A 25,017-nucleotide genomic window follows, 5' to 3' on the forward strand; every position below is an offset into this window, starting at 1 on the left:
TGCAGTTATACATCTAAGGTACTCAGCCTACACGGTCTTTGTTTCAGGGAATATAGGACTAGAGAAAAAAATCACACCAGCTCTTAAATGCCTTGGAGAAGTAGTGACATCTCCTTCATCCACAGTTTATTGTCAAGAAGAAGTCACACGACCCCAACCCAAATGCAACAAATTCTGAGAAAAGGAGGAGAGTCCATGGCAACTACCTTTGCCACAGTGTGTTGACTGAGGCTGTGTGTGTCCTAAAACATGGGTGGTTAGTTAATGTGCCTGATAAGAGAATTAACATTCAAAAATATCTCAGCCAGATGGAAGGATATATCTAAATTAACAAAATTATATTTAGGAGGATTCAATATAAAGTCCTGTACCTAGGTTGAAGTAAAAACAAACCATTCTAGTACAAAGTGGAAAATATCTCGCTTGACACATTTCAAGTTCAAAACAACAGCACGATGGGTTTTGTTAACCACATGCCCCATGTGAATCATCAGGGCCTGTCAAAGAGATCTGGAGAAATCATAGCAGCATTAATAGATGTATAGAGTTTAGAATAAAGTAGATAATGATTGCCCTATTCTCTTGTCTGGCTGGACACATCTGCCAGTGCATTCAGCATCAGGGGCTACATTTAGAGAAGATCTGAGAAGCTGGAATGAGTCCAGAGGGAGGTGAGTAGGGTGGTGAGGGTTATTGAAAGACACGGGTTGACTGCTGGGATTGGAATTAAGACATCCAACTTTAAGTTCTGGGCCTGCTACTTCCAGGTAACAATGGGCAAAATGTATCCCATACCCAGCTGCCTTTCACCTTTCTAAACCTCATCTTCCTTCTGAGCGAAAGGCGATATTTGGACTTGAATTTCTAAAGTTCTTGAAAGTTTGGCACCTCTGACATTACGCTGAGAACAGTTGAAGGGATCTGGGGACACGTAGCCCTGGGCAGGAAATATTGAAAGGGGACCTGGGAGTTGTTTTTAATTATTTGAAGAATTGTCACGAGGAAAAGAAATTCAATTTGCTCTGAGTTTCATGTGAGAACAGCTTATGGCCAGAGGGAGGAGGATACAAAAAACATTCTGAATCTCTGGCATTTCTTAATAATGAAGGGGGTGTTCGTGTAAGATAGTGACCATTTAGCAGAAGTAGGAAATAAGTTCCCTTCCAGCCCCTGCCAAGTATGAGTGTATTTGGCACAGTTATACACATTTGTGTGAGAACTGTATTAAAAATTCCATCATGAGAACCTGCACATGGAATTAGGAATTTCCCCAGGCTTGCTCACCTTTAATCCGCCTACTCGGTATTCGTCATTCATCAGCATCCTGGGCATCTCCTTGTTTAGCTCTGTGTCCTTTGTTCTGTCTTCTTGCTCCTGAGATTGGAAAACTTATTTGGTGCTTCCTTTCCAGGGTGTGACCTTGACCGCTTTTTATTTTTTTTATTTTTATTTATTAATTTTAAAGAGAGAGAGAAGGAGGGTGGAAGGAGGAGGGAGAGAGAGAGAGTGAGAGGGAGCGAGAGAGAGCACATTGCTTTACTGTTTCAATTATTTATGCGTTCATTGGTTGATTCTTGTATGTGCCCTGGCTGGGGTTGAACTTGCAACCTTCACATACTGGATGATGCTCTTAACAGAGTTAGCCAGCTGGGGCTTGGCCTTTCTTAATGATGTAACTTTTTTATCTGTTCTTTGGCCCTTTGGACCACAACTTTGGGCAATAGGTGCCACAGTAAATGACTTTCCTTAGCCGACAGGACAATGTGCAATTAAATTGCCACTCACTTGGTCCCCAGATGACATAACAGGGGTAAAGAACATGAAGGACTCCCTGTCAGGGCTGCCTGGGAGAATGCTGAACTGGGTGGAATGTTGGACTTGATGACCACTAATGTCCCTTTGTATTGTCAGATTCTATAACTTTTTAATTTATATCTGTCCCTGTTCACAGGGTGGGCAATACATAGAAAGTTTTCAATGATTCTTTGCCAGTGGTAATGCACTTTTAAGAATGATGCCACTCAGTAAGTCACATATATGTATAAATACTTCTGCTCCTTGATTTTGCCACTGAATGGCTTTCAGCAGACCATGGACAGCTATTGGAGCAGCGGAGATGAGCTAATGCTTCTTCATTTACCCTCTCTTGTCTGGTGTCCCATATAACCAAAGGGAGCCAACGAAGTACAACCAGCTAGAGAGGAAGAAGGAGGCAGTATTTGTCTTGCAGCAGTGCAATGCCGATGGCTCAGCTGGCCAAACCATGACTTTGGACTCCTTGGCTCTTTGTGCTAAGATTCAATGATCTTTGGAAGCTTGCAGAGAGGAAAATATGTCTGCGGTTGAGCTGACTCCAGAATGATTCAATTTCAGTGAAAAATAGCAAAATACTAGAAGCCTGACCCACAGATGTCCTGTGTAATGGCTCCACTTCTTCATGGTGATTTTGGGGTGGGTAGGGGGGCAGGAATCATGTCAGTCCACCAGTACTCTCCATCTGTGCTTATGATAATGTCCAAACTCTACATCATGGCTTAAATGGGCTGAATCCTGCCTCTCTCTCTCCAACCTCATCCTGTACACTTATTCTAATATTTATTTCTCGAGGGCAGAACCTTTTCTCATGTCAGGCTACACCTGCAATGTTGAGAACAGCACTTGGCATAACTATTTGTTGAGTAGATGAATCCAGACTTGACTTCCAAAGAACTTTACTAAATCCATATCATGGAACCTCTCATCACTAAATTCTTAAGAATAATCTCTTTTTAGAAATTTCACCTCTTATCCCCACCATACTTGGGGGATGAAAAGCATTAGTTTGATTAAGAGGGCAGCTGAAGAAGTGCAGGATAATGTCAGGTCCAGTTCAAACTCCTTGGAGGAATTTGGTTGGGAGAATGGAATTACCCAAGTTGGACTCTGCTCAGAGTATCAGGCTTAAGTTATTAGGTGAGAATACATTAGAAAAATGAATTTGGCAGCTGACAAAATATTTTCTTTATGTGGAAGTAAGTGACCTTGGATTTTCCTTCTTTTAAAGCCTGGCTTTCTCTGGCAGGGCAAAGGGGTGATACTTTGAAGGAGCCAGGATTTTGGATGACAGTGGCAGTACTAGGAAACCTGGGGGTGGTTATAGAGAGTTTATTTCTCAGCCTCCTTTAGTGTAGTCATGTGATAGACCAAATAGGCTTTCTGTTTTGCCAATGTTTGGCCTTTCATTTGGAGAATCATCCATGTTTGTGGCTGACGGTATTCGAAAATTTATGAGCTTTGGCACCTGAATCAGATACTTAACAAAAAAAGAAAGCATTTGTTCATTCCCTTCTTCTTTCTCTCTTTACCATCCTCCATTTAACTGTCTCATATTGTTAACCAATGAGTTGAGTGTTCAATATCTTTTCCACAGAAACTGACTTGGGTACAGCCAAGAGAGTCCATCACGTTTTTTCTCATCTAGTTCATCATGACATTCTGAGATTTTGAAAAGACTTTTTTTTCTGTGTCAAGCCGTCCTAGGGTAACTCATACTCCTTTGTTCATTTTCGACAAGATAGATGGAGGACAGAGAGATAACACAGCAGGAGGCAAGGGAGAGAGTGCAGGCGTGACATGGTGGGGGGCGGGGCAGGTGGAGCTGAGGGCCAGAAGCAGTGAGTGGGTCTGAGTAGCCCCATATTCCAGCACGTCCCTAAAACTGAGAGTTTAAACAGTGAAGGCTTTGTTTAAGGCATTTGTACTCTCTGCTAATTAGGTAATGAATAATCAACTTTTTGTGAATCCAAATAGAGTATATGATGCCAGTCATGGTGGGATTGGGGGGAAACCACCTGCAAAATACTTCCCCACCAGTCTGGTGCCTACAAGTCTACCCACACCGTTTGTTCATGTAAAGCTCTGTCTCTCAAAGACCCTGAGAAAGTGCTGGTACTTCACCTGGGAGGGGTGGGGGTGGTGGTAGACAGTGGAGAGCTCTGGGGAGGCAAGAACAATAATGCCTACTGCTTCACTTCTCCCCTCCAAATCCCAAGAATATCTCTGATGGGAAATGGGCAGGGAAGGGAATTCTGGGAAATGCAGTTCAGTCTTGTCAAGCTGACACTTATCAAGCCACCATTCTAGGTCAGCCGACTCCATGTCCTGCAGCCTTTCCTTAACACCACATTGTCCCTTCCCAAATGTCCTTTTACATTACTTCTTCAACATTTAAAACCCAAAAAGGCATTATTCCTAGTTCGGCCTAGTTTAAGTGTTAGTACCGCAGGCCTCCATCAGGGCTGGCTGGAGGCTAGGGGTCCACTTGGAGGAGAAAGACTGGGAGGTAGCATCTTCTAGAGGAAATCTTAAACTCCAGCTGCAAAGGAAAAGGGTCTCATCCTTGGGGTGCAGACAGTAGGGGTGAGGCATTTTGTCTTTCATGTACTCCCAGATCTCCAATATCTCCTCACATATCCAGACACCAGCATGATTATGTAGTTACTGTCTTGTGCAAAGATGTCCAGCCTTGGGGAGCAATGAGAATGCGCTGATTTACAGTGCTGCTGTTTGCACCTGGCTCAGAGATGCCTCCGCATTCCTTGAGGAACAAAAACTACGCATGCAAGAAGTCTGTTTCTCTGTTCCTGGATCCTCACTAAATCTCTTTTTTGCTTGTCTTTCTCTCCTCTCTGGAATTTCACTGTTAGGGTGGCCAGTGGTGCAGGCTGTGAAAGAATTCACAAAGAGAAGAAAGTGTAGAGAATAAAGTTTTTATTCACTCTCCAAGAAAGGAGAGGGGCATGGCATGGAGAGATACACCAGCATTGAAGGGTGGGGGATTTGAACTTTTATTGGATTACAATTGGATTAAAAAAGGGTGGGGGATTCCTGTTATGTGGCCCCTGGTTGCTGTTAAGGGGCCCCTGGCCCCAGTGTTACAGGCCGTTGGGGGTGCTGTAACACGAGGCTGCAGTTTGTTCCAATGTTATCTTCCACCTGTGGCTGCAGGGAGTGGCTAGTTCTGTTCTTGCTTTCCAGGGATTTCCAGTCCTGGGGGCAAGCTCAGAAGAGTAAAACAGGAGTCATGTTTAACAGGGTCACAGGCCTGCTCGGTAAATGGTGCCACAAAAGCAAATGGGGCTGACTTTATCCTTTCATTTACCATGCTTCCTTTCAAGAAGTTTGCACCATAGAATAATACAAATAATAAGTATCTAGGATGTACTGGTGAGGCTTGAGAAAGGAAAGGTGTAGCTTCCTTTTAAATAGGGTGGGTGGTGAAGATTTCAGTGAAAATGGATCTATATGACAGTTCTGTAAGACAACATTTTTATTTTCATTTAACAGATGATGAAACTGAGGCTTTGAATATAAAACCTTTTTCTCAAGAACAGCTTGTTTAGCTATTCATATGCCAGAATTTCACTCTCCCAGGACCTTTCACTGTAACTCTCTTCCTAGCTGTAGCATACAAAGCGACTGTTCACAGTGAGGGAATTGTGACACCATGGGGCATGCCGAAGGCATGAGGAAAAGAAAAGGTGACTTGCTTGTGACTCCTACAGTCGTGATGGTTAAGGTGGCCTGCTCCCCTGGTCTCTCTCTTGAGCTAAAACAAACCTTCTCATGATTCTAAGCTGGGTTTTGTGGCTATAGGACAGGCTATTAAACAAAATCTCAATTTTTAAAAATAGAGCAGTTTTAGGTTCATATGCACTGTTGACATCCCATTCAACGTTTTGTTTATGAGGTTAACTTCTTTCCAGTTCTGCTCCTTTCTCATGAATGAAAGCTGAGCTGTAGATGCAACACTGCTCACCAGATACTGAGTGCCCCCTGCACACTGGGGCTGCCCTGCCTGCCAGGCCTGCCCTTCTCAACCTTTTACAGATGGAGGACCCAGTGCCTGCAGAGGTCAAAAGGACATGTGGGGAAGTGGACAGCTGGGCTTCTGGGTGCTTGCAGGGTCATGAGCTGCTGCAGGTCCGAAGCCATCCTTGTCTGGCAGCCCTGTCAACTCAAGCAAACTTCTCCTCCTGGCCAAGCTTATAAATTCTTTTCTAGGAATTTCTCAGCCCTGAATTTCCCCTTTTGCTTTTTAGTTTGTCATCCTGGGCTGGCTCATCCTGCCCTCTAGGCTTGCCTAAAAATTCCTTATTTAATATTGAGCCTTGAATAAATATGTCTGCCATAGTGCTGAGTCACAGTTTGCCACTCCTCACTGACTCTGAGCTGCCTTTTAGAGGGCTTGCCCTGGGGGGGGGGGGGCAAAGAGGAAGCAGCACCCAGCCAGACACCCACACCTATAGGTGGAGCTACTTCTGAGCAGCAGTCTGGCTGGAAATGTGTCACCGGCTAGGCAGGAAGCGAGGCAGAGGGATGGTGGGAGGGGGAGGTGACATCAAGCCCAACCTTGCCTGATTTGAGGGGAAGTCACACTTGATCTTGACTTTTGAGGGAAAAGCAAATGAAGTCATTGATGAACCCTCTTTACTTGAGATTCAGGGAATGAAATCACACTTGGGTTTGTCTTATTTGGGAGAAGAGTGACAGCATGCTACATTTCCCTTATTTTAAGTCCTTGAGTAGAGGGAGAGAGTATACTGTACAGAATTTGCCTTTTTTGGGAGATTAGGGAGATTAGGAAGCCCTTCCGCCTCTGGATAGAAGTTTGCCTTCCTGCCCGCGGAGCTGGCTTTCTCTTGGAAGCTGGTGGCAGGAGCCGCCCCTCCCAGGGCTGCAGTGGCCTGGGCCAGCTTTGCTGTGCTGTCAGGACAGCCAGGGCCCTGCTATGGCATTCAAGGACCCTGGTCAGTTTTTTTTTCCTTCATGGGACCCTTTCTCCATAAGTAAATAAAGATTATAGTTTACAATTGTGATGATGTAATGATAAATATCATTCGGGCTGGAGTTATTACGTAAGCATTATATATATTCATTCTTCTTCTGATTGTAAAAGAAATTAAAATTAAATCATTGTTGTGAGCCTCTAAAAGTATCACGAGCCGTAGCCCCTCTGAGCCTACTGGGCTAATGGGCCCTGAGACCAGGGGCCTCCCCACTTTCAGGATGGGACTGGGCTGGAGGGAGCCCAGTTGTTTCCTAAAAATCAAAGGCAGAAGAATTTCTGGTCAGCTGAAGTTTCTGGTTGTTTGGTCTTCAGTTAAAGCTCTTGTTGCTACTCTCCTCTCTTCTTTTCCCGATATATCTGAGTTAAAACATTAGGAAGAATCTAACACGGGGAAAATTCCTTATATTTCTATACACCATCTACATATCTGGCTGCAAGATCCTCTTCATATACATAATTATCTCTAGTTGAAAACACTTTATCTTGGTTTCTTAAAGCACTTCTGCTGCTACCAACTGCAGGGAAGAGTTTCTGGAAAGGGCTCCGAAGTCACTTGCCTCTTCCAGCCCAGACTGGCAAATGCCTCCATCACTTCGATTATTTCATATAGTGGAGCAGGAGTGTGGTGGTTCTGTACTTCTGTATACTTCCAATTACTTCTGTTGGGGTTGAACATTGCTGACTCAATTAACAATCTCAGCTTGAAAAGGTGCTTTTCTCTGTTAAATGTCATAGATATTCATTGCGAAAAATTATAAAATACCAAGGAAAATAAAGATTACCCATAACCACTGCAATAGATAATGAACACCATTAATATTTTGGTGAATATCTCTCAAGTATTTTTCTCTATTCCTCCATTTTTTATAATAACTGAAAATTTACATTTTGATAGCAATTTGCTTTTTTTTGCCACTACAAATATATATCACACACATTTCCTCCATGCAGCTAAGTATTCATATGCAACGTGACATTTAATGTCTGTGTAGTATTCAGTTGTTTAGATATATTATAATTTATTTAATAAATCTATTGGGAATCATAGTTAGGTTGTTTCATTTGAAGGGGTTCAGAACAGGCCTCCCCAAGATGTGCTACTTTGGTGTGCGGATTATTTTGAGCTGAAGACAATTGAGACCCTCCTCATTCAAGAGAAACTTCTGCCTGTTACTGAACAAGCCCGGAGTGAACAATGTACTATTACTGAAAGGACCCCTGCTTTTTCTCTAGGGGTTCCCCCCATACTAGGTTCGCTTTGCCTGCTGCCAGAGGAAAGACGTCTCTCAACACCAGAGATTGGTGAAAAGGAAAGGAATTATTTATTTAAAAGTTATACAGACTTAGAGTAATGACTTAATGTCTTCATTAAAAAACTAAAGTTCTTTAGAATACCCACAAATGCACACAATCCTTCCTTCTCCCCTTTGCCCAGTCTGGTGTACCATACATATCTCAGGAGAAGAAGTAGAAGTCCATGATTCAGGCTCCCAGCACCATCTGCTGTGTCGCCATGATCTCCAGTTAATCCAAAGCCATGTGGCACTTTCTCATGGCCCACCAGCAAGAGTCCTTTCAACCCTTTTCTTCCAGGCAAAGTCTCTCCTGCTTCCGAAGCCACGTGGCAAAAGGGAGCAAACCAGAGCCGCGTGGTCCCAACCTCTGACACAGCTGCATGGTGATTCCTGTCGCAGCTGCTGCATCTGGATTTAAATCCCCCCACCACTCTTCCTCTGCAGCCCCATTTCCGACTCCTCCTACAATCAGTTACACCTGCCAGCATTCCTGTATTCTTCCAGCTTTACTGGGCTGCCATGGTAAGTTTGGGCAGGTGTAGCCCTGTGGTGTGGAGCCAATCATCTCCATGCTCTCACTCAGGCTCTGTGACAAGGGGGAGTTGCTTCTTGGGTGGAAGTCACTTCCATCCCCCTGGCTCAAAGCATGGCCACAGCTATTTAACATGTCCATGAAACCAGTTAAAGGTTATAGATATGTTAAATGACCATGCCAGAGGTTAGCTGCAAACTGTTGCTGTATAAAACAGCTCTCAACGGCCCCACTCCATGTGTCCCATCCCCCAACTCAGACTGGTGGGGGTGAGGACATAATGCACATATTTTTCTCTCATATCTCCTGGACACCCTGAGTTCTGGACCCCATTACAAATCTCCATTGGGGCCCTCCTTGGCTGTACCCTGTTACACCTCTACTCTACCAGCTGCCTAAAGGAATTAAATCACGGTCCTTGCCCACACTAAGAGTTATTACCAGAGACAACTTTTTTATGACTTATCTATACGGCAGGGCAAACACCTCCTTCCTGGACAGCCGCTCTTTCACCCCCCACCAAGGGCCCTGCCTCATTCTGACCTTATTTAACCTTTCTGTCTCTGAACCTCTCATGTATATGGGCTTCCAGTACCTACTTTGGCCATTCTTCTTGTTACTCTGTCTCATGTCAATTTAATTATTAGACCAGCTGCAAGAAACACCTGCCAGCATTCCTGTATTCCAGCATTCTACTCATTCTAGAAGAGTAGAACAAAGTTTTTTCCCCTCTTTCCACCCCCACCGTATGGTGTATGCAGCATAGACATGAACCGCCTTGGGCAGGAGTCTTTGCAAGAATCGCCAGTTACTCCTTTATGGCAAATTCCCAGAAATGAAATCACTGGCTGACAGGGCTTCAACATCTTCAAGTCTTTTGCTAAAATTCTCCCAAACTGGCCGCTAGAAAAGATATACAATGTATTTTCCTAAAGACACTTAAGAGAGCGACTTTATTATATTCCTCACAATAAACAGCCTTGAAAATAAAATTAATTTGGCTGTTGCAAAGTGGGAATCTCATTTGCATCAAAACCTCTTTGAATGCTAATGAGGTTGAACACTGTTTTACCTGTTTAATTGGCCATTAGTATGTGGCCTCTAGGGAATGGCCCATTAATGCCATCTACTCAATTTCCTTCCGTGAGAGCTATCTTTTACTTGTTGGTTTGTCGTCAACGAATTGGTCATTTCCACTATCAGATTATTTTCAAAGGTGATTTTTTATGGCAATGTCTGTTTTATAGGGTTCCTTTGTTGTCTCCTTTTCAAAGAAGGTCATGAAAAGTGAATGCATATTTCATGTCAAAAACTGGCCGAATTACTTTGCTTCCAAATTTGCAAGTTATATTTGTTCTAAGTTCATTCATGTAATTACTCAGTTTTGAAATGTTTCAGGGACTTGTTTTCATCTTTACAATGAAAACAAGACTTACTAGTGAAAAACATGTCTATGATCTTGCAGCTGATCTTAGCTAGAGGGGTGCAGTTCAGTACAGCAGCCACAGTAGATCTTAGGTTAGGTGTTCTGGTCGCACACAAAAATGACAATAAATAAAAAGAACAGACTTGGCTGGTGTGGCTCAGTGGACTGAGTGCTGGTTTGCCAACCTAAGGGTCACCAGTTCAATTCCCAGTCGGGGCACATGCATAGGTTGCAGGCCAGGTCCCTAGTGAGGGGTGGGGGCACACTTGAGAGGCAACAACACATTGATGTTTCTCTTCCTCTCTTTCTCCCTCCCTTCCCCTCTCTTTGCAAATAAATAAATAAAATCTTTAAAAAAATTTAAAAACCAGGAAAGAACTTTTGATAGAGATGTTTATGGCATAGATTGTGGTGATTATTTCACAGGTGAAATACTTCTCTCCAAACTCAACACATGTGTACATCAGTTGTGTACATCTTTTTGTAGGTCAGTCATACCTCAATATGTGGTTTAAAAAAATACAGTAGCTACTAGTAATATGTGGCTATTTAACTTTAAACTTAAAGGATGAAATAAAATTAAAATTTCAGTTTCTCAATTGTTCATAGTTACTGTTTTGAACAGCACAGATACAGAACTTTTTCATCATTGCAGATAGTTTCTGAACAGCACTGATGAACAGATTTAACTTTTCCTAATCCCTGGATCTGATGTCTTCTGTCTCCCAGCCTTGGCTTAGAACACCCTTCTCATTTTCTTTAGCTAATTCCCACACCTCCTTCAATATACAGCACAAATGTCACTTACTCTGGAAGGCATCTCCAAACCGCTCATGTCTCCCAAACAGTATTGGTGCCCAGTGTGGCCCATGGGAGTCCTGGGCTTAGCGTGTCCACTATGGTCAGCTGCAGGTGTCAGTTCTCTGGCCCTTGTCTCCTATCAGCTCACTGAGGGAGGAGTAGGTGTCTTCAACTTCTGATTCCCCAGGACCCAGCTTAGCTCCCAAAGAAAGGGCAAAGCTTGGTGTATGTTGGATAAATGGACTGTCTACCATTTGCTTCACCCTGTACAAATGCAATGATTTAGTCTTAAAAGGTCTCAAGAACTAAAAAGCATACCAAAGAAGTATTCAAGGGGCACCATATTTATTTTAGGAATAGTACAATTGTTAGCTACAATGAACTAATGGAATACATGGGCATGCTGAATAAGCTGCCTCACAAAAGCTGGTTACACAGCAGATGCAGATGTATTACTTCATCCTTCATCAAAAATAATTATTTGGAACAATTACAAATCATACCCTCTTAATAATTCTCACCCGAAATAAAAGCCTATAAAAGTTTATCTGTTATCCTTAGTCTTCCAGCATCTCTCTGGGGTCTTCACTTCATTTTCCTTCTAAAGTTATAGCACATTGCTGGCAGAAAGGGTATTTGTGAGCACCAGGTTCAGGATACTTTTAACTTTTCAATGAAAAAAATCATGATTAATATATATATTTTTTTAATTAAAAAAAGATGTTATTTATTTATTTGAAGAGAGGGAGACAGAGAGGGAGAGAAACATCAATGTGTTGTTGCCTCTCACGTAGACCCCACTGGGAACCTGGCCCACAACCCAGGCATGTGCCCTGACTGGGAATTGAACCCGTGGCCCTTTGGTTCACAGCCTGTGCTCAATCTACTGAGCTACACCAGCCAGGGCTCAATTCATATATATTTTATAGAGAAAAAAATTTAAATATTAATGTATATAAAAAATAAAAGGGAACTCACTCATAATTTTACCACCAAATGACAACCACTGTTTGCATTTGGTATGTAACTTCCTCCAGTTATTCTATACAAATATATGTATACACACACACCCCTTTGGCTAATTCCCACACATCGTTTAACATAGAGGTCAAACATCATTCAGTCTGGGGAATACACAGATATTTGTTTCTTGCAAGAGTGAGATCATGCTGTACTTAGTTTTTTTTTTGTTTTCAATTAGCACATTATTAACAAGTTTATGTCAATAAATATGTCTGTAATATTTTTAGTCTATTTAGTATTTTGTTGCAGAAACATATCATTTATTAAAAAACACTCCATTTTTTTGAAGCTTAGATTGTTTCTATCTTCTATTATTTCTCTTGTTAATAGCACTGTGATGGCTCTCCTTTTTACTAAATGTTTTCCATGAATGTGTAGATCTAAAATTATTCTCCTTCAAGGCAGAAGCAAGGACCGACTTTCAGGGGTTTGAAGGTGTGGGGGTAAGTGGTTACAACCCTGCCTAGGCCAACACAGGAACAAACTGGTCACATTAATGGGTCCAGAGTGTTGCTCTGATGTCACCAGGTCACTGTTACTGGACTCCCTGGAAGAAAAGCTGAGGCAAAGCTGATCTGCTAGTGCTTCTTCGGACAGTGCGATGGCAGGGTTGGAAAACTGAGATGAAAGGAAAATCAAGGCAGGGAAGGAGGAAAGTGAAATCTTGTTAACAAATTGGTCATGGTGTCACGATAAAACACAGCTGGTTTCTTGGCGACAAGGGACATCTCTGGCAGGGCATACCAAGCCAGTGATCCACAGGAGGGAGGAAAGGAGCAGAATTTATTGGTCAGCACCCTTGGGTCTCCTTTCTCTCTTTGGTCCAAATTCACCCTTTGGGGCATGAACTTTCCTTCACTTCCAGGTTGTGTTACCTGCTGCCTCTTGACAGCTAATGTGGGCAGTCTCCAACTCAGAGGACAGTGCTCGCTTTGTGCCTGAAAGCGGTTGGAAGAGTGAGGGTGTCCCTGGATCTAGTCAGAGTGAACTCGTGTGACAGAGATGCTCTCACCATGGCAGGCTCACCTGGTCCTGCCAGAACCTGAGCCTCACCCTGGGGGAGGCAGGGAGTGCAAAATATGTTAAGAAATGGTACCATCACGGGAGGGGGTTGACCCTAGATTTTCAACCTGTACTTTTCCCAGTCAGCCCATCAAGACCCTTGGCTTTGAGAAAAAAAAAGGGCTTCTGAAGAGTGCTGCTCATAGGGAATACCAAGCACCATTCTTTCCCAAAGGTGGGACAGGAATGCAGTGTTGTAAAGAAAGGAAAAGGAGAATTAAGTTCTGTGGCAGGAAAGCTCCACCTTTCCTATGGGACAGAAAAAGAGCAAGAGGTCAGACAGGGACACTTGGCCGAGCTGAGCCACTTCCTCCTCGGCACCTCTGGTCTGGACCATGCAGCCCACATGACTCAAGCAGGCAGCCTGGGCCCACCCAGGAGCAGGCTTCAGAGGAATGGGCAGAAACAAACCGCAAGCATCCTCGTGTGCTCTGAGACCAATGGCCCCACCGAGTGAGCACCCCAGCACCACAAGGGGGAGGGCCAGAGGGAGGAGGAGAGTTTTCCCCTGAGAATGACACTCAGAGTTCAGTTTAACTGAGTGGTTTCCCTTATGACTCTCCAGACTCTCACCACGGCCAATTTCCCACAATCAGCTGGACTATTAAAAAAAAATGGCAGCAAAGCAAAGAAAGAAAGTAGGGTGTGCAAAAAAGAGAAGAGGTAGGGACACAGGAGAAAGAGACTGCTGGAACGTTTCCCTCAGATCTCCTAAGGCCAAGGACAAGTTAAAGCAACACACTCACGTCTGCATATCTCATTATGCACGGCCGCTTGCTCTGGGCACTGTCAATCTGCCTACCCTTGACTTCTCTCTGCAGCCTTTGGTTTCCTAGCAAGACCAGATGGTTGATTTTTTCTATTCACCAGGATTTGAAAACAGAGGAAGGTCTCAAACACACTACTTAAGATTATTCAGGCTTTGAATATAACCAAGGGTGGACTTAAGCTCCTTCCTGTCCCCACTGCTCAAAGGATAACCTAGGAGCTCTCTGATGTGGGTGGCACATTTAGGACATCCGCAAGCTGATTTAATGTGTCTTTTCATCTTCACCTCCCGTTACAATGGCGCTTGGTCCTTCCCTGCCCCCAAATCCTCCAGTGACACCATGTGGTCTTTCAGACCTCTGTGCTCGTTCCCTACAGTCCCCTCATTTCTGTCTGGGGTTCACCTACATCAAGACTCAGCTCAGCTCACCTCCCAAGACTCCCTATTGCTAGGTAAATCTGACCAAAGCCTCCTTGTGCTCATGTGTAAAATGAACAGACTTCTAGATGAGTTTGTGGAACACGTAGTAGCTATTGAATACATGAGTCTCCTTTCCTATTAGATTATGAACTGTCTAAAAACACGGATCATATTTATTTTTGATTCTTCAGCACCTAGAACAGTGGCTGGTAACTGGAATGTGCTCAGGAAATGCTGGTTGGTAGAGAAAGTGTTACAGGATGCAGCCAAGAGGGGGGAACCCCAAATGGGCATTTGAAATGGGGTCCAGAACTCAAGGTGTCCAGGAGATTTTAAGATGTCTTCACCCCTTCCCCCACAGGTGTGAGTTCTTGCACACGGAGCAAGAACTTGCAGGGCTGTTTTTTACAGCAACAGCTTTGTAGCTAAATCCATGGCATGATCATTTAACATACCTATAGCCTTTGGCTGGTCGCTTAGATATGCTGAATAGCTGTGGCCATGCTCTGGGCCAGGGGGATGGAAAGGGACCCCCACCCCAAGATGTGACTGGGGGGCAGGTCCCCCAAGTTACGGCACCTGCGTGGGAGCTCGGAGAAGATTGACATGGGGCCACACCTGCCCAGACCCACAATGGCAGCCAGAAAAGCTGGAAAGGACAGGAGATTGAGGGCAAGTGTGGCTGAGTGTGGGAGGAGTCGGAAATGGGGCTGCAGAGAAAGATTGGCTTGGGGATTTAAACCCAGACATGGCAGCCATTGAGAAGGAGAACCACGCAGTTTTGGCTGAGTGGGGACCCCCGCGGGCCTGGAAGAGAGAGGACCACTCGGCTGGAGTGGTGGAGAGAGGACCACGTGCCTTTGCCAGAGTGGGGACCTCTGCAGCTTTAGAAGGGGGAACCACCACTTGGCTTTAGCAGAGATCCCGGTGACACAGCCGAGAGTGCCTGAAACCCAGGGAGGTCTCCCCGCCAAGATGGATTGCTGGGAAGAACCAGGGGCTGCCTGAGCCAAGGACTTCTATTTCCTTTCCTGAGATACGGTACCCCAGACTGGGCAAATGTTTGTGGGTGTTTTAAGGGACTTTAGGATTTTGATGAAGATATTAGGTCACTACTTTAAGTTTGTATAGCATTAAATAAACATTTCCTTTCCTTTTCATGAATCTCTGGCATTAAGAGACGTCTTTCCTCTGGCGGCGGACATAACGGACCTGGGGTTTTCTTTCGGGCAATAGTATATTGCCCTTGGCCCCCCTCTTGTTCTGTAACAAAAGCACCGTGTTCCTCGAGTACAGCGTGAACACGCTGACTCTACCATTCATCTCGTGTCCCAGCAATAAATGCTCCCCTGGGACTCCCCTGGCAGGCTCCGCCTCCTTGAGGGCAAAGGTACAAGTCTACTGCCTCTAAAGCAATGCCTAGCACAGTCTCAGTGTTAAGTAAGTGTTGACTTTAGAAAATGTACAATATTTTAGGCTACCTTTTACATTATCCAGAGGTCAGTCCAAAGTCACCATGATACTAATTTTTATTTTTAAATTACAATTAACATCCAATATTGTGTTAGTTTCAGCTGTACAGCATAATGGTTAGACTTTTTATAAAACTTTCAAAGTCATCCCCTGGCGAAGTCTTGCACCCACCTAGCACCATACTTAGTTATTACAGTATCATTGACTTACTCCCTAAATTGTACTTCACATCCCTATGACTATTCTGTAACTGCCAATTTGTACTCCTTAATCCCTTTACATTTTTCACCCAGCCCCCATCCTTAATCCCTTTACATTTTTCTTCTGTTCGTCTTATGTTTTCTTGTGTTTTCCCTCTGACCCCCTGCCATCTGTCAGCCATCAGTTTGTTCTCTGTATCCATGACTTTACCAGTAAATTTGTTGAGTGCAAGCATTGATCCAGGCACGTTGTATGCCTCACACCCCTACTCATCACACAGCTCTTTGTATGGGCCCCCGCAGGCCGTTTCCTAGGTAACGGGGCTACAACTGAAGGGACTAAGTGATTTGCTCCACAACACACATCCAGAAAGTGGCAGGGAAGGGGTATAAACTCTGGTTTGAATTCAGATGCTATCAGGGAGCCAGAGTCTTGGCTCTTGCCCTTAACCCCTGTATCTCTAGTTACCAATGGAGAAAAGGGAACAAACCATCCTTCCTTAACACCATTCCCTTCTCCTTATAGCCCCCACTAATGGCTTCACAATATAACTAACCATCTGTTTGGCTGGCTGTGTATATATTACATGTATATATTGTATATGCATACACCCATATATGTATATATGTGCACATATATTATATGTATATATTATTACATTGTCACTTTATTTTACTCTCTTGCTATAAAACCTTAAGGTTGCATCACAGAGACCTTGAAAATAGGTATGACTGTGGCTGAGGATACAGGTAAAAGTTCAAGAGTAAGATGGTCTTACCTTGATTAGAACCAGGACTGGTGATAATCAAGAAATTTACAGTTCAGTAGGGACAGAACTGGGGTGTTGCCAGCATTGGAACACTTAACATTTCAGCACTTCCTGGGAAGATGCCAAAACAAGGATGTCTTTAATATAAGCAGAGGTCAGGAAGCTCACAGTAACCTTCCCAATGTCATACATCAGGTAAACCAACAGCGAGCACTTGAATTCCCTTTGGCTTCCAGGGCCTGTGCTGGAATCACAGACAAGGCCTACATTGGGGTGGATCTTGAAGGGCAGGCTAAGGCCTACAGACTGCATTAAGAAGACAGTAGGGGTCCTGGCTGGCGTAGCTCAGTGGATTGAGCGCAGGCTGCGAACCAAAGTGTCGCAGGTTTGATTCCCACTCAGGGTACATGCCTGGCTTGCAGGCCATGACCCCCAGCAACCACGCATTGATGTTCCTCTCTCTCTCTCTCTCTCTCTCTCTCTCTCCCTCCTTCTCTCTAAAATAAATAAATAAAATCTTTAAAAAAAAAAAAGACAGTGGGAAGGTTTCTGAGCAGAGGGGCAATAAAACCAGAGTTACACTTTGGAGAACTAGTCCAGCAATGGAGACGAGGAGAGAGCGAAGGTGGAGGGTCGAGAGGTTTGTGGGGAGATCATTTAGGATTGGAGGCTGTTACTTTTAAAATAGTCATGCTTAGAAGAGGTTTCCTCTCAGACACATTAAGTCTGAGATGATGGGTAAGTGGAAGTGTACAGAAGACGGCTGGTAGAGAGAGGTAGAGGAGAAGCGTAATTATAGAGATTTGGGAGTTACTATAGAAAGGCTGCAGCCATCACTCTGAAAATAAATGAGGTCACTAAGGGGTGGTGTAGGGACAAAGAAGAACAGAGAGCTGAGGATTACACCTGGAGATCTGGCATATTCAGAGGGAAGAGAAAGGCAGGGGATGTTGGAAAAGATAGGATGAATAGTCAGAGAAATGCAGGTCAGAGCAACAACCTCTAACAAGCAGGCTAAGAAAACAATTTAACGGCAGACACCAGAATTCCTCTTACGGGATGGAAGTGTGTTGAGAAAAACCTTAATAAGCTGCCCAGGTGACAGGGTGAGGTCGGGGGAGGCAGAAGCCACTCCCAGGAGACAGGGAGAGGGAGAGGAAGTTAAACCGCCCCACACTGGGAGGGAGGCATCTGAGACTGAGAGCCCGGAAGCGCGAGAGAGCTGGGAGAGGGAGGGGGCGCGGCTGAGTAACTGTGGACAGGCTGGTGGGCTTGTACCGTGTGGGGCTTTAAAATGGCTCCCCGTGGCAATCACGAATGCTCTGCTGTTTCTCCAAACCTTCTTTAAAGTCTCTAAAATGCATAAAAATTTGGTGCTAGTGTTGGAGGAAATCAAGGAAGAGGGTGGACTTGTCTTTTAGGTATAGAACAGGGACTGAATGGGTAGCATGGTGAGGTGATGCGTGGAAGATGATTTGTAGAAACAGATGTTCAGAGCCAATAGCCTGAAAACATGAATGCACCAGAAACTGTGAATGCGTTGGGAGGGAACCGGGCCTCCAAAGGGCATGGAATGGGGGGTGTAGCCTATGGCACTTAAATCTGCAGAGACATTCAGACTCCAGCTGACATCTGTGGCAAAACCTTATAATGGGAGACATGCTATTAAATCATTATTCTTTCTGAATGAGCTAAATATGTGGGTGGATTTTATAAGAGTGAACAGGAGGGAGGGGAGCCCTCCATGAACTGGTTTGAAGATTTATGAGGTTGGCGGGAGAACACAGATCTTAATGCCACATTACATAGATTCAGTTCACATGAGTCGTCCCAGGGCAGGCTGCCCAGCTGCGAGTCATTCGTTTAAATGGTTTGCTGGAGAACATCTCTGGAACTTTTTTGGTCCCATTGCTTGTGAGTAATTGTTTCCTAGAAAACTTTTCCCAACCCCCAAATGTTCCTCCTCAGCTAGGATTCGACCTACCCGAGAAGGCTGCTGCAAAGGGTGGGGTCGAAGGCTTCAGAGACCTTGTCTTGCTGCCTGTGCTCCAGTCGCGCGAGGGCTTGTCCGGCTTGGGCGGGTGCAGGGAGCTGGGGCAGTGGGCAGACTTCTGGAGCCTGGATAAAAATAGAAGCTGCGGCACTTGGCTAAGGTGCCATCCCAGATCTCTTCGCTTTTCACCAGGGACACGGATGAGACTTTCCCTCTTGTCAATTTGTGTAAGTCACAGACCTGGGTGTCTGTGTGTGTGTGTGTGTGTGTGTGTGTGTACGCAGGCAACTTGGAGCAACTCAGGAAATGTTGGCTGACATTGGGAGAAGCATATGAGGGTCAAATAAAATTTGTGAAAGCACTACTTTAAACCTTGCCAAAAAGTGGATTATTTAAAAAATGTGATCAGTAGCCCTGGCTGGCATGGCTCAGTGAATTGAGCATCGGACTATGAAGCAAAGGGTCGCTGGTTCAATTTCCAGTCAGGGCACATGCCTGGGTTGCAGTCCAGGTCCGAAGTAGGGGGTGCACGAGAGGAAACCGCACATCAATGTTTCCCTCCCTCTTTCTCCTTCCCTTCTCTCTAAAAATAAATAAATAAAATCTTTTAAAAATGTGTTCTGTAAAATGAAATGATGGCTTTCTTCCAGTTATTTAATAATAGAAGTTCTGCTAAATTCTTCAAGCTGGCTCAAATAAATTAGAAACAAAGAAAAGAGGTGAAGAAAAACACGAGCCCTCTCAATTTTCTGGTTTTCCGCAATAATCACTGGATATGCTAAAAGACTGTGAAGTTCATGAGTGTTATTTGGACCCTTCTATGGACCCTGCATTTCTCATCTACAATTGCGAGTAAGTATTGGAGAGTTGGGGAAAGATGCTGCTCAGTGGTTGTAGACGTTGGTGTGGATAGTGTGACAGATTGTCCATTTTCTGTTCCATTCTTCTTACTATGTAACACCAATACTCCTCCCATTGAAAGGTGAGGCCTGTGTCCCCTCTCCTTGGCCCCTAAACTGACTGGGTAAGATTTATGACTGCTTCCACAAGCAGGGTATGGTAGAAGTGACGTTTGTGACTTTTGATGCTGGGTCAAAAGATGGTACAGCCCACGTGTCCCTTCTCTGCTCAGAGTTGGCCCACTCCCGTGTCCTGTGGAGTGTACTATCACTTAATAAATCTTCCCTCTTTCTTTATGCTATAAACTTTGTGTGTTCAGTTCAATTCTTTGTCCTCGATCATTAAGAACCTGGTTACCTGTGCACACCTGTGACACCTTGAGAAAACAGATTTCTGTTTGTTTGTTTGTAAGCCACCCAGTGTGGGGTACATTGCCACAGAAACCCTAGGAAAATAATATGCCCAGAAACCAGTTTGAGAAGGTGTGATGGCTCAGTTAATAGAATTAGGTCTCTTGGCTGATTCAGCAGTAGCTGTGAGGGCCCATTCTCTGTGAGTCACAGTGGGAAGCACATTAGGGAAACACAAAGATAAGTAAGTCTTGGTTTCTGCACTTGCTGGGCCTCCAGGTCTGGAAGGAGGGCTATGATAGGTCCTAAAATAACCACAGTACAAGTGATATGTGCCCTAAATGTATAGGTAGGTGGGAAGTATTAGAGAAGTTCTAAAGAAGTCTTAAAACTTTAAAGTGTCTCAGGAATCTTAATATAAAAGCCAAAATTATATTGAATAGGTAGAACTGAAGATAGAAGGGGCATTTCTATAATTAATACTGTATGCTTTTCTGCCTAATCAATTCAAGTAACACCGATAAAGCATAACACCTCTTTATTGCCCAGCCTATTTAAAGCATTATAGAGTTCCCAGTAAAAGCTTGTGTACTTCACCCCTCTTTGTACATATAAGAAAAAATGTTTATAATCTTAAACATTTTAAAATAACCCAGAATACAACTCTGTCTTATAATTGTTTACTATGGCACATACAGTCAGTGCTACTAAGAATGCCATTATCAGCATTTACCTAAAGTTTTAGAGTCAACTTTCAGATATTTTTGATAAAAGCTCTTGATCAAATTTATAATTAAAGCATTCAATAGTCACTAGAAGTTTCTTAAAAAACTTTTATTTATTGATTTTTATATTTTAGCAGTTTTTTATTTAGTGAGTTAGGGAAAGCTTCCTGAAAATAATTGTCTAGCTGGTTTGCTGTACTGAGATTTGATTGTTTTAACACTGTTGTTGGTAGAACCTAAGGGGCAAATCAACCTGAATTTTAGAAAGTGTGTACCGAGCATCCTTCATCAGGAGGCTCCTTGGTCAGCGTAGGGGTCTGGAACTGGTTTCCCCAGAGAGTGCCACTGTGGTGTGCAAGGATTATTTCAAACTGAAAAGTAAGCCCAACAAACTCAAGAAAGGTTTGTTTTTTTTAACCTCCCCCTTGCCTGCCTAAGAAATTCAAATAGAAAACCTGCTTTGGGAAGGGAGACCTGGCATATTCACCTTAGCATATATGAATTAAATGTGGCAGACGAGCAGGAACTAAGCAAAGTCTGCTTCTTAGTTTCCACACCACGTCCCATGTCCCATTGTTTCTAGTTGACTAAGTAAGAATTTGTTTACCACATTTGCTTTTCTCATCTACTGGTGAATTGCCTGCTCTCCCTTTGATTCCAGACTCCTGCTTCCCTCTCCCTAGTCCAGGATGGCATAGGAGTCTCAACCGCCCACTGTTTCTCCTGTCTTGTAGTCTTCTGAAACCCCAGCATCTATATACATAGTAAGTTTGGTCATTTTCTTCTGTTAATCTCTCATGCTAATTCGATTATTAGTCCAGCCAGAAGAACTCAGAAGGGTAGAAGGAAAACCACTTTTCTGCCCCCACACTTCCATTTTCTCCTTCCCTCACTGGACAGAAGTTTTGTGTGATGTAAATCGGGTTTATGTGTATACACATATGATTCTGTGGCATTCTTCATATGTTCCATTGGACACAAATTCAGTGTCTTTGAGAAGTTATCTGGACTTAACACAAACTATTTATGTAGCTAAATGGTTAGACCAAGTAGTTCTGACAGAAGCTGAATCTCTAGTTTTCAGTTTCACAGTCATGAACTCATTTTAAATAACTTTTATAAAAAAACAGAGGCTGTCAACATCCTGGCTTTGTTTCTGGATGCACAGGACAACCAAGTCTGCTCGTGTGCTGGCACTGCGAAGGCTCAGGGTGTGACCACCCTGCGAGTCTGAGTCACCAGCAGAGGCTAGGACCTGGGGAGAGTTAAGAAAAGAATAAATAGTAAGTCCCGCATAAAGTCTTCCTTAAGCATTTTAACAAGTGTTACGATAATTTGTTCCTTAACACCACTTAGAGGTCATTGACGTGCCTGAGACTTCAGGTTTGTGTTGAGACTGGCTATACTGCAGAGTATTTCTCATAAAGCAATTTCTAACACTAAGAATTATGATTCATACATATAACTCAGTAGGCACAAATGAAACTCATCAACTATTTGATAAATGTGTGGCTATTTACCCCTCAGGCCTACCATGAGTACACCTTCAAGTTCTTGCATTGGTTTCAACTATTCTTTAAATTAGCCTAAGAAGTTCAACGCTGCCAAACGTTACTTGGAGTCTTATTTTAACAAAGTCACCCCACATAGTCTATGTGAAATTGTAAGGAAACCCTAAGAAACTTTGCGTATCAAACGTAGGAAATGTAATTTTTTCCTATATCAAAATCATTGCTGGGAAGCTGAAATTTTTAGAGCTGTGGAAGAGATATAAAACACAACACTTACAGCCTCTTTCTTTTATTGCCTGAGACTGCTGATAGGAACTTTTTACATGGTGATGTCTAGATGTAACTTGAGTTGAAATAAAATTAATTTCTTAAAGGACTAAAGAAATACACTAAAGAGAAGTCCATTCTCTACTTGTTCCCAAATGTTATAACTGAAGAATTGGTGCTTCGAAATAATCAGAATGGCTGGTTTGTTGAGACATTTGGGTTTGGTGATAAGATCTTTGCCTAATGCTGTGTCTTTTGTGCAAAGTATTCAAACTCTGAAAATGCTCTATTGTAATGGGGGTGCAGAGCCTGGATTCCTTGAAAGTAGGGGGACAACCTTCATAATCCTGTCTGCCTATAGGCAGGATTGGGGGGAGGGAAGAATAGAAGGTGCAGTATTTAGGCACATTACATAACAAAAGGCCAGTTAATAGCTGTTCCTTTCTGAAGGGAAAAGGGCTGCTGCCCTAGAATTGTCTACATGACTGTGAGAACGTGCAGGGAATCACGACGCGGGGGGCAGGGAGGGGCATGGATGCCCACCCTGAAGGCCCATGTGTTGTGGGAGCTCTCGCCCTAAAGATGGTAGCTGAAAGAGGGTCAAAGACACTGGGGACCTGACAAAAATGGTGGACACTACTGCACCATAGGAAGAACCAGATAGGAGATCACATAGGAAGTTCCAGACTAAGCATTTAAATTGGGGTGGGCTGAAGATCAAAGAGAGAGCCAGGAAACCTGCAGTCAGAGAGGAGGTCTGCCTGGAAGTTTGCCTGGAGAAGACAGCTGCAGAGCTGACAGAGCTGTGGGTACCTGCGTAGCCACCCAGACTCAAGAGAGATGCTTGGAGCTGAACTGTAACCAGGAATGTTGAGCTGCAGGCTTCTGCTTTTCTGAAAGACAGGGCCTCTAAGTGGCATGCTCTGAAAGTGGCCTGTTTTGGAAGGACTATGTGTTTTGGGGTGTTTTTAAAGGGAGTGGGACTTACCGGCAGAAATCTGCCATTATTCTAAACCTGTATAACCTTTAAATAAACAACCTCTTTCCTTTTTCACCAGATTCTTGCACTGGGAGTCACGCTGCTTGGTGGCGGGCACTAGAACCCCACAGCTGTTCCAGAACACCACCGGCTGGTTCTGTAACAATATCACTCATGGCATCCTGATCATTCTCGCCCTTGTTTGTTCAAGTATCATTAGGTCTGAAACCTAAAGTATAACCTATATTAAAAATTTTACATAAAAAATAATACAGCTTATAGACAGCTCTTCACTTTTTTCCTATTTGGATATTTAGGATGACATTCAAACTCACCTTCAGAAATATGCAGGCCCTGTGCTATGGCTAAGTTAAGTACTCCTCTGAGTCTAAATTTGGCTTTAGTGACTTCCCTCCTCATGTACGTTTCCACCCCAACCAAAATGCTTACAACTTGCTAGCCAACATTAGTAAATGAGTCAATTTATTTCATTTCAATGTTTATATCAATATTTTGCATAAATGAAAGGCCTGAAAGATATAACGGAAGGTGGCAGTGGGTAAAATCTTGTGAAAGGGGTGACATGCAAACCCAACAAGCTCAGGGGAGGCCTGTGTGGTGGCCTTACAAACTCGGATATCTAAAGTAACCACAAGATGGTGTGAAATAAAAAACTCTCTAACTAAAAGCAGGTCAAAGTGGACAGTCATGTCCTAGGCCAGTATTTTTTCCTAACAAAGGTCGATCTTTACCTTAACTGAGCCTGTCTTGTTGCCTGTCTATTGACCTTTGGAATGTCAAATTTCCTTTTGCAGGACCCCCGCAAAGCACAGGCACTGTGCTAGGGTAAGACCACCAATCCCCTCACTGTTATCGAGTTGATTGATGACTGTTAATTATCCTGTACCCACCTGTGTAAGAGTATCTATCATTTACCTTTTATCCAACCCCAGAGGATTCCCTGCTTTGCTTTCTCTCACCTCTCTAATCTACCACCAATGGATTTCGTGTAACCCCATTACGCCTCCACTTTTGATTGTAATGTATAAAACAAGGTGCTAAACTGCCCTTCTCTGGAGCATTTTCTCAGCTCATGGAGGTTTTGCTTTCTGGCAACTATCAGTTTGGCACAAATAAACTTACAAAAGTTCTCTACAGGTTTGAATGTTTCTTACATTGACAATCTTACATGCAAGTTGCACCGAAGTGACCAATGTCCCCACTTACTGCATTTTTCAGTTCTTGTCTCCAGAAAGTCTCAGGAGCTTTCGCACAATGCCGTCTCAGTGTCTGATACACACATCCCATGGCCTCTTCCACCACACCCAACCCTTCTTCATCTCAATAGTCCTTCAAAGGACTGTCAGTTAATAATCAGTAAGATAACTGAGCCATAAATGACTATAGAAAAATATGTAAAGTCACAATTTAGATTCAAAAGTTACCAGTCATAAATTTTTATGCATGAGTGGTACAAATTTTCTTATAAAAGGCTTCCCTAAGCCTGGAGTGTATGTGGTTAACCAGGGGCGTCCTCCTAGCTATGCAGAACCGTTCTGATTTCTTTAACTAACCACAGTCTTTACCACCAAGTGTTTACTGAAAGCTGGGCTGGCTGGACAGTAATTGTACAATCTGATCTGGCAAATGCACAGAAATTGCACTCCAGATTACATATTAAGGTACTAATTA

At 43.6% G+C, this 25,017-nt stretch overlaps 1 long non-coding RNA gene across 1 annotated transcript; it reads left to right on the forward strand.

Annotated features, from left to right (window-relative positions):
* Nucleotides 1-546: 546 nt before the first annotated feature.
* On the forward strand, nucleotides 547-24,369 carry LOC123824048. The gene is made up of 4 exons (XR_006786640.1): nucleotides 547-671; nucleotides 19,244-19,445; nucleotides 21,230-21,332; nucleotides 23,405-24,369. It is a non-coding gene; the product is annotated as an uncharacterized LOC123824048 (long non-coding RNA).
* Nucleotides 24,370-25,017: the final 648 nt, after the last annotated feature.

The sequence above is a fragment of the Phyllostomus hastatus genome, unplaced genomic scaffold (genome assembly GCF_019186645.2).
Source record: "Phyllostomus hastatus isolate PE091 unplaced genomic scaffold, TTU_PhHast_1.1 phas_contig_524, whole genome shotgun sequence".
NCBI classification, from domain to species: Eukaryota; Metazoa; Chordata; class Mammalia; order Chiroptera; family Phyllostomidae; genus Phyllostomus; species Phyllostomus hastatus.